Source organism: Apium graveolens, chromosome 2 (assembly GCF_009905375.1).
Source record: "Apium graveolens cultivar Ventura chromosome 2, ASM990537v1, whole genome shotgun sequence".
In the NCBI taxonomy this organism is placed as follows: Eukaryota; Viridiplantae; Streptophyta; class Magnoliopsida; order Apiales; family Apiaceae; genus Apium; species Apium graveolens.
Genome location: NC_133648.1, coordinates 270,454,528 through 270,462,672, shown reverse-complemented (window position 1 = coordinate 270,462,672; position 8,145 = coordinate 270,454,528). Strand labels below are relative to the sequence as shown.

The 8,145-nt window shown below is 38.7% G+C and overlaps 1 long non-coding RNA gene and 1 other non-coding gene across 3 annotated transcripts; one reads left to right on the top strand and one right to left on the bottom strand.

The window, feature by feature from the left end:
• Positions 1–2,581: 2,581 nt before the first annotated feature.
• Positions 2,582–2,688, top strand: LOC141709668 (small nucleolar RNA R71). Its single transcript, XR_012570233.1, has one exon. It is a non-coding gene; the product is annotated as a small nucleolar RNA R71 (small nucleolar RNA).
• Positions 2,689–4,137: 1,449 nt separating this feature from the next.
• LOC141706296 (uncharacterized) lies at positions 4,138–6,822 on the bottom strand. 2 transcript variants are annotated; one of them, XR_012568754.1, is made up of 4 exons: positions 6,791–6,822; positions 6,636–6,693; positions 4,662–4,919; positions 4,138–4,563 (listed from the first exon to the last, which is right to left on the bottom strand). It is a non-coding gene; the product is annotated as an uncharacterized LOC141706296 (long non-coding RNA). The 2 variants fall into 2 exon arrangements; XR_012568753.1 differs by lacking the exon at positions 6,791–6,822 and having other exon boundaries at positions 6,636–6,722.
• Between the last annotated feature and the right edge of the window lie 1,323 nt (positions 6,823–8,145).

The following is an 8,145-nucleotide window of genomic DNA, read 5'->3' as shown; positions in this document are numbered from 1 at the left end:
TATCTCATAACTTTTTCATTCAATAATATTTCAAAGATTGAATCTATTCAAATCTTGTCTTGTAGTCTCATCTATGTGATGAACTTTTGAAACTGATTATAACTTGAACGGTGGTAGTTCAAGTAGTATTGGGAAAGATATAAGTATGTTGGGGTATTTGGTAACCTCATCTTTTAAACTTATATCTAATTAATAATTGTCTTATGTATGACAAAGATTTTCAGAAAAACGTTGAGACAAGGTTAGATATATGAGATCACCTTGCAACGATATTTTTTTTTATATACAGTTATACACTGGGACTTTGTGTATATTATGCTTGGAAGAGGACTTCCAAGATTTTGAAAAGTATATATGTATATATATATATACTGAATATTTTGCGACTTCATCGCATTAAGATATCAACTTGGTTCATTTCTTTTGACCAAGACTTTCATGAGTATTATGAGTAGGCTCATATATTGTAAATCATTATACATATTATTTTGGTGGGCTTGCTGCTCACCCTTGCTTTATTTCTTCATCACACAACAACAGTTAGGAAAGATGGCCAGACTCCAGCAGACCCAGCGCAAGCGCGTGGGAAGCGTTCTGCGTCTTCCCGTTGATGTTGTAGCTGCTATAGCTGCAGAGGTAGATCTATTGTAGATCAGACCATCTACTTTTGAGAATCAATTATGTATAATTATAACTTGTGGCAGATAATGGCAATTAACTGTAAATTTATCAAGTAATCATTTTGGGTTGTAATAACTTTTAAATTGTGGATTCAAAGACTTGTACTTATTTAAATTTCATCTCTGAGACTATAACGGGTTGTGGTGTGTGTTAGTGTGGGGTCATAGCATAAGGTTATTATTATTAATTAAGTGAAGTGATATTGTGGAAAGAAAGACCGTGACGACCCGGATCCTCGACCCCGGATCTGAGGGTGTTACACAGACCTTAGCAATTGATCAAGTTCCGATGTGACCCCCGAATCGACCAACTCCACTTTTAAGCACTCCGCATTATCAGTAGGAAATTTTATAATATTGAACACATTAAAGGTAACATCCTGATCTAGTACTCGCATTATAAGCTCACCCTTCTGCACATCGATCAAGGTTCGGCCAGTTGCCAAGAAAGGTCTTCCCAAGATTATGGGAATCTTCTTATCCTCCTCGAAATCAAGAATTACAAAATAAGCAAGGAAGATGAGTTTATCAACCTTGACCAAGACATCCTCCACAATACCTCGCGGATATGTAATAGAATGGTCGGCCAACTGCAAGGTCATATAAGTTGGTTTGGGATCAGGTAAGTCCAACTGCTTGAAGATTGACAAAGGCATCAGATTGATGCTAGCTCCCAAATCACCTAAGCATCTGTCAAAAGAAACTTTTCCAATGGTACATGGAATAGTGAAGCTTTCTGGATCTTTAAGCTTCGGAGGCAACTTTTGCTGCAGCACAGCACTGCATTCCTCCGTGAGAGCGATAGTCTCTAAATCATCTAGCTTCACTTTCCGAGAGAGAATACCTTTCATAAACCTTGCATAACTAGGAATCTGCTCGAGAGCCTCAGCGAAAGGTAAGTTGATATGAAGTTTCTTGAACACCTCCAGAAACTTCTCAAATTACTTGTCCAGATTTTTCTTCTGCAGCCGCTTAGGAAAAGGCGGTGGAGGATAGATATGTTTATCCCCTGTATTACCCTCAGGCGGAGTGTGCTCAATAACAGTCTTCCTTAGTTCCACTTCTTCATCCTGTTGCTTTGCTTCTTTCTCAGCCCCAGCTTCTTCCGTCAACTCTTGAGTTTGTTCGGGATTCGCAACCTTTCCAGACCTCAAGGTGATTACCTTTACCTGCTCCTTAGCTTCCTTCTTTCCTGGCACTCCAGTGTCACTAGGCAATGTACCAGGTTGACGATTTAGCAAGGCATTGACAATTTGCCCAATTTGATTTTCCAAGGTCTTGATAGAAAAAACTTAACTCTTGCACATAAGCTTCAACTCCTCTAATTCAGATTTTTCATTAGCTTGTTGCAGCTGGAGTATTGTCTTGGTGCATAATGCAGTTGCTGAAAACCAGGAGGGTTGTACTACTTAGCTGGATACTGCTGATAAGGCTGTTGATCCGCATTCTGAGTGTTTCTCCCACTGAAATTAGGATGATTGTGGTTGTTAGGATGATAGGTGGCTGGCACAGGTTGCTGCGATCGCTGGAAGTTGCTCACGAACTGAGCTGATTCACTAGAAATTGCACACTAATCAGTCTCATGGGCACCAGCACAAAGCTCACAGACACTGGTGATTTGATTAACTCCATAATTAGCCAAAGTGTCCACCTTCATTGTCAAAGCCTTAAGTTGGGCAGCGATAGCAGTTGCTGCGTCCAACTCCAGAATTCCTGCAGCTTTCCCTTGAGTCAGTCTCTGGGAAGGATTCTGTTACTCATAAGCAGCCATCAGTTCAATAAGTTCATTAGCTTCATCGTAGCTCTTAACCCACAAGGCTCCTCCTAATACTGCATCAAGCATGGGCCTAGAAGGAGGACCTAATCCATTGTAGAAATAATTGATAATCATCCAATCAGGCATGCCATGGTGTGGGCACTTCCTTAGCATCTCCTTATATCGATTCCAAGCCTCACACAGAGATTCTCCAGTTTGTTGCGCGAACTGGGTAAGAGCATTCCTTATTGCGGCAGTCTTCGCCATGGAGAAGAATTTAGTGAGAAACTTTTGAGTAAGATCTTCCCAAGTGGTGATAGAACCTGCTGGTAGAGAATATAACCAGCACTTAGCATTATCCATCAGAGAGAATGGGAAGAGTCGTAGCTTAATAGCATCCTCAGTCACATCGTTGAATTTGAAAGTGTTGCAGATCTCAATGAAATCCCTGATGTGCATGTTGGCGTCTTCGGTAGGAGAACCCCCAAACTGAACTGAATTCTGTATCATCTGAATCATGCTCGACTTAATCTCAAAAGTGTTAGCCCTGATGGCTGGTCTGATGATACTAGACTGAATGTCATTAATCTTAGGCTTAGAATAGTCCATCAAAGCCTTCAGATTTTCTGCTTGATCACCCATAACTACTACAATTGACTCTTCAACTTTCTCTTCTTCCTCTAACTTCTTTTCTTCCTCAGAAGCTTCCCTATGAATTACCACAAGTTCTTCCTCAGTTTTATCCAGTGTTCTCTTACGAGTACGCGAACGCGTATGCATATGCCCTCGCTAGAGTACTTGAAACCAGACAAGGAACAAATAAGTAACAATGTCTGAGTCAATGAACTTTAACGACCACTGATGGAAAGCACATAAACTATAAATTAACACTGCAGTCCCCAGCAGCGACGCCAAAAACTTGTTAGTCGCTAAACACGCGCCAATAATACACGCAAGTATACGAGTTCGCAAGTAGTATAGAATCTTTTCTAGTTCGATCCCACACAGACTGTATTGGTTAACTATTTAATTTATGCACCTAAGCAACAATGTATGGTTATTATCCAATGCTAAGACGAATAATAAATTGAGATTGTTTATAACTAAGAATTACGCTAACAATTATAACTACAAGAATAAGATTGACTGAGTTAATATATATGACAAACATGGAATTCTAACTTCATTAAATACTTCATTCAATAGCCTTATTATTCTTAACCTTAGCATGCAATCACAAAAGAGATAGAAGCTGAATAGACACCAATTATATTGAAACCCTATATGCCTATAGAATTTGACAACATAACGGTTTAAGCACAAGTTATCTATCTTGATTACATAGGGCAAGTAAGATGGTTAAAATTACCTACGAATCATGCATGACACATACATGAACCTATGCTAGCATGGAAAATTCTAAATCCTTAAATTCACTTTCGCTTCATTAAGAATTAACACACTATCTTATAAGTTCGAGACGCTCATCATACGAATACGCACAACCAATACTAGGATATCATACAATCACCACATACTAAGGCATCAAAACAATTTAACTAAAGAAATCAATAGATAAATCCGCCAGAACCCCACGATAACGATTAGCCCATAATCGGACTCATCATCAACGTGGGTTCCGATGAAAATATGATATAGCAAACGTAGTCTTTATACGAATAAATAAAACCAAGTACAAACAAGAGTATAGGTTCGGCAAAACAAGAAACAAGCATCCAAATTACAACTCAAACAAAGATTCACAAGAATAAACTAGATCATCTTCGCCTTTGTTGAATTGTGCTAAAGGTCTCTTGTCGTCTTCTCCTTGCGCTTTGGTCCGTCTCCCACTTGATATATATTAAAAATGACCTAATATGAATATATAACAGCCCTCAACAATCTGGAAGCCTTCCCTTCTAGAGTTATAGTAGAAACAGGATTCTGAAATTCGGCCTCGGCGCGGCCGCGCGCTATCACAGCGCGGGCGCACTGCATTTCTGGAACCCCGGCGCGGCCGCGCGCTATTACAGCGCGGGCGCGCCGTCCTTCTGGGAAAAACTCAGATTTCTTCTTAAATCTTACTGCTTCGAGCCGGCTTTCCACGATCTTTTATTCCAACACCACCTGGACACCAAATTAGCACCAAAACAATACTAATTCATCTGATTACCTGAATAGGGCCTGAAATGCAAAAATACTAAAAAACACATTAAAACACATACCAACTTGAGTATAAATACACCAATTCAAAGCTTATTAGAGTATAGTAAAGTGTCATAAATGCCACTCAACAACAGCGATAACTCCAACAACATCCCCACCAACAGAAGTATCAACTGCCTCCTTATCCATAGCCCCAACAGTATCCACAAGCGCAGAAGCCTCGCCACCAACTCTTTTCTTAGCAAGCAATCTCTTAATACTTTCAGAAGGCATTCTCGATTGAGAGTTCAATAAAAGAGGAAGCTTCGGCCCGAAAACTGCAAATATTAGCAAACTCAAATCACAACAGTCCAACAGACAACAAACTAATAAAAACCAAAATATAAAAGAAAAAGAAAAAGACTCTTAAAAGACATAAAGTTTTAACCAAAAGTTCTTACGACTATGATTACACAAAAGTCAAACGTCAGAGAAACTAGAAGCTTTATATTGGGACACATTCCCACAGAATTTCGACAACTCCACAGCAGTCAAAAACCCCGTTTCACTCAATGCCTTCAAAAGCTCATAAGACAACCGATGCCTTAGGGCCACCTCGGCAAGCTCGTGGCCCGCGTACCAGGCCCACCTCGAGTGTCACCCCGAGTTTGATGTAGGCGTACTCACAAGCTTAGGACATCCAGGCTTCGCATCAAAATAAATCTGCACCCCGGTAGACTTCAGCCGATAGAGAGAAAAGAACAAATCAAGACTTGACTCAATATTAAGCTCGCTACAACGTGTTATAACCCCATTTATCTGCAACTCCAAGTTAGGTGATATTTGACCTACCCCACAATTCAACGTCCTCAACATGTGCAGGAAGAAATGATGCATTGGTAGACTAAAACCATACACGAACCACAAATCTGGAATGGTCTGTAGACCGGCACGAGGCGGGTCCCACATCCGGTCATCAGACTCTGGAAGATACACAAGATACCCATCAGGAAAAGAACAGTAACCAGACAACACACCAAGATTCAAGGCGGTTTTGTGATAAACGCTACGAGCATTATAGGGCCTCTGAGACTTAAAAAACTTATCACGATTTTCAGACACAATAAACCCCACATCAGACTCAAAAAGAGAAGCGGTCTCCCCAGTACCCTCTGCTTTCACACTACTACCAGCCACATCATCCCTCCCCAACTCACCTTCATTAAAACTTAGAGCTGTAAACGAACCGAGCTGTTCGTTAAGCTCGTCCGGTTCGTTCGAGTTCGAGCTCGATAAGCTCGTCCGATAAGCTTATCGAACTCGAGTTCGAACAACATTTCTTGTCCAATAATCTTAACGAACCGAACCGAACTTTTAAGGTGTTTGACTCGAGTTCGGTTCATGTTCGGTTCGAGTTCTGTTCGTTCGTTAAGTTCGAGTTCAGTTCGAAAAAAATAGTTTATTTATAATATTATATGTATAAATAATATATATATTATTAATAATATATATTAAATATATTTTATAATTATTTCAGTTAAATATTTTATTTATAAAAAAATACAATTAATAGTTTGATATAATTTTTTACTTAAAATAATATTTAAAATTATTTTAAAAAAAAATACAAATGATGTTCGCAAACAGTTCGTGTTTGTTCGTGTTCGGTTCGGTTCGATATATTCGCGAACAGTTCGTATTCGGTTCGAATATTACCGAACTCGAGTTCAGACAAGAAATTTTGTCCGATAAGTTTATCGAACAGTGTTCGGTTCGATAAGATTTTGTCCGAGTTCGTTAAAAGTTCGTCCGAATTCGTCTGAGTTCGGTTCGTTTACAGCTCTATTAAAACTTAACCCAAAAGGCGAGAAATTCCCAGAACTCGATAAAGGAGGAGGAGGAGCCGGTTTAAGGGGGGTCAACCCACCAAAGGTATCTTCCGACCCATCAGAAGAACCATCGCTACCACTAACAACAAACCTAGAACTACGACTCATACTAACAGAAACCAAAGACGAAAAGAAAACACGATGACAAGGGAGAAAGAGGAATACCTGTATGCAAGAATCTCTACAGACAAGCTCTCTCTGCAAGACTATCCCAAGATTTCGACTGTATTCAAAAGGAAAGAAGAAACAAACAAAATAAATGAAGAACAGTTATTTAAAGAATGAAAAGAGACGAGAAGGAATTAAAAGGTTTTACAAACCTTTGGTTTTCCAAGAAAACAAACTGTTGGAATGATTACAAATTCAAAAATATTTTGCTATAAACGAGGATCAAAAAAGAAGAATGCAAGAAAGCAGCAAAAAGGAGACCAATTAAAAAAAGCCCAATTCAAAATTTAAAGATTTAACACTTTTTAAGGGGGGGCAATTGTGGGGTAAAGGCCCAATAAGAAGGCTCAGGCCCTATAAAAAAAGATAGGCCCATCAAGGACTCTATAAATAGAAAGGGACTGCTATGAAAAAAGGGGTTGGGTAATTAGACACTAGACTGAGGATCAGATATTCATATAACAATAGGTATAGTTCTGAAACTCGGAGCTAATAACGCAGGATGCACGTAATTCAAAAAATAAGATCATCAAGGCTGAATTACTCCAAAAGCTAAATGACTTGGACAACGACCAGGTATACAACTATACAACTGCTCATGACGATCAGCTTCATCCCAGTCCACACTTGATTCTGTATAGTGAAATTTTTTATAAGTGACAACAGCTCGTGATGATCAGCTTCATTTAGCCGAGATCTGACAAGTAGTAACACAACTATGTGCGATGTTTGCACAAGAAGCGACAACGCTTATCTTTGTGAATACTTAAAAGCGAACATTTGGATGCTTAAATAAAGTTTATATTGCTGAACTGACTGGAGCATAACTTTTGGTATCACTACAGTCTCCCCGTTACTCGGTTTTCACCTCTAGACCTTCAAACACAACCTTTTGTCAACAATATGCTTTTGCTTCTTTGTGTTAAATTTCTAATAATCTGCCATACAAACTCAAACTACTCAACTCTGGACTCAACTCTATGGGACATTGACCATACAGCCAAATAATCATCGAAAATAAATAACCGTATCTGGATATTTTTGTGTAGTTTCCGCATGTTCTTTCCATTCATCTTTTTCTATATTTTTCAACTTCATGAATGCGATAAATAAAAATGATATCATTGACCCACTTCCAATAATTCTGAATCTGACCAAGGTTATAATATCCAATTATTTCCGTCTGACTTCATCATCAAGAATTGATCCAGAATTTACATGTGCCATCTACTAAATCATAGATATCAAAGTTTGGACAACTATTCTCGGCCAAAGGTGAATATATATATATATATATATATATATAAGCTCAAGAATACAGAATGATCCAAATCAAAAAATGAGTTGGCCTATGCAAAATAAAACTTAATTATCCAATGTAGACTATTCATATCTAAAACAGGCCCTTGAGGCTATACTTAGCTATCCTCTGAAAATTCAGAAGTTGAATACACAACCAACTTGGGAAGTAAGGAAGTCAACAGATGGTTGGCTTTCTAGTGTAATA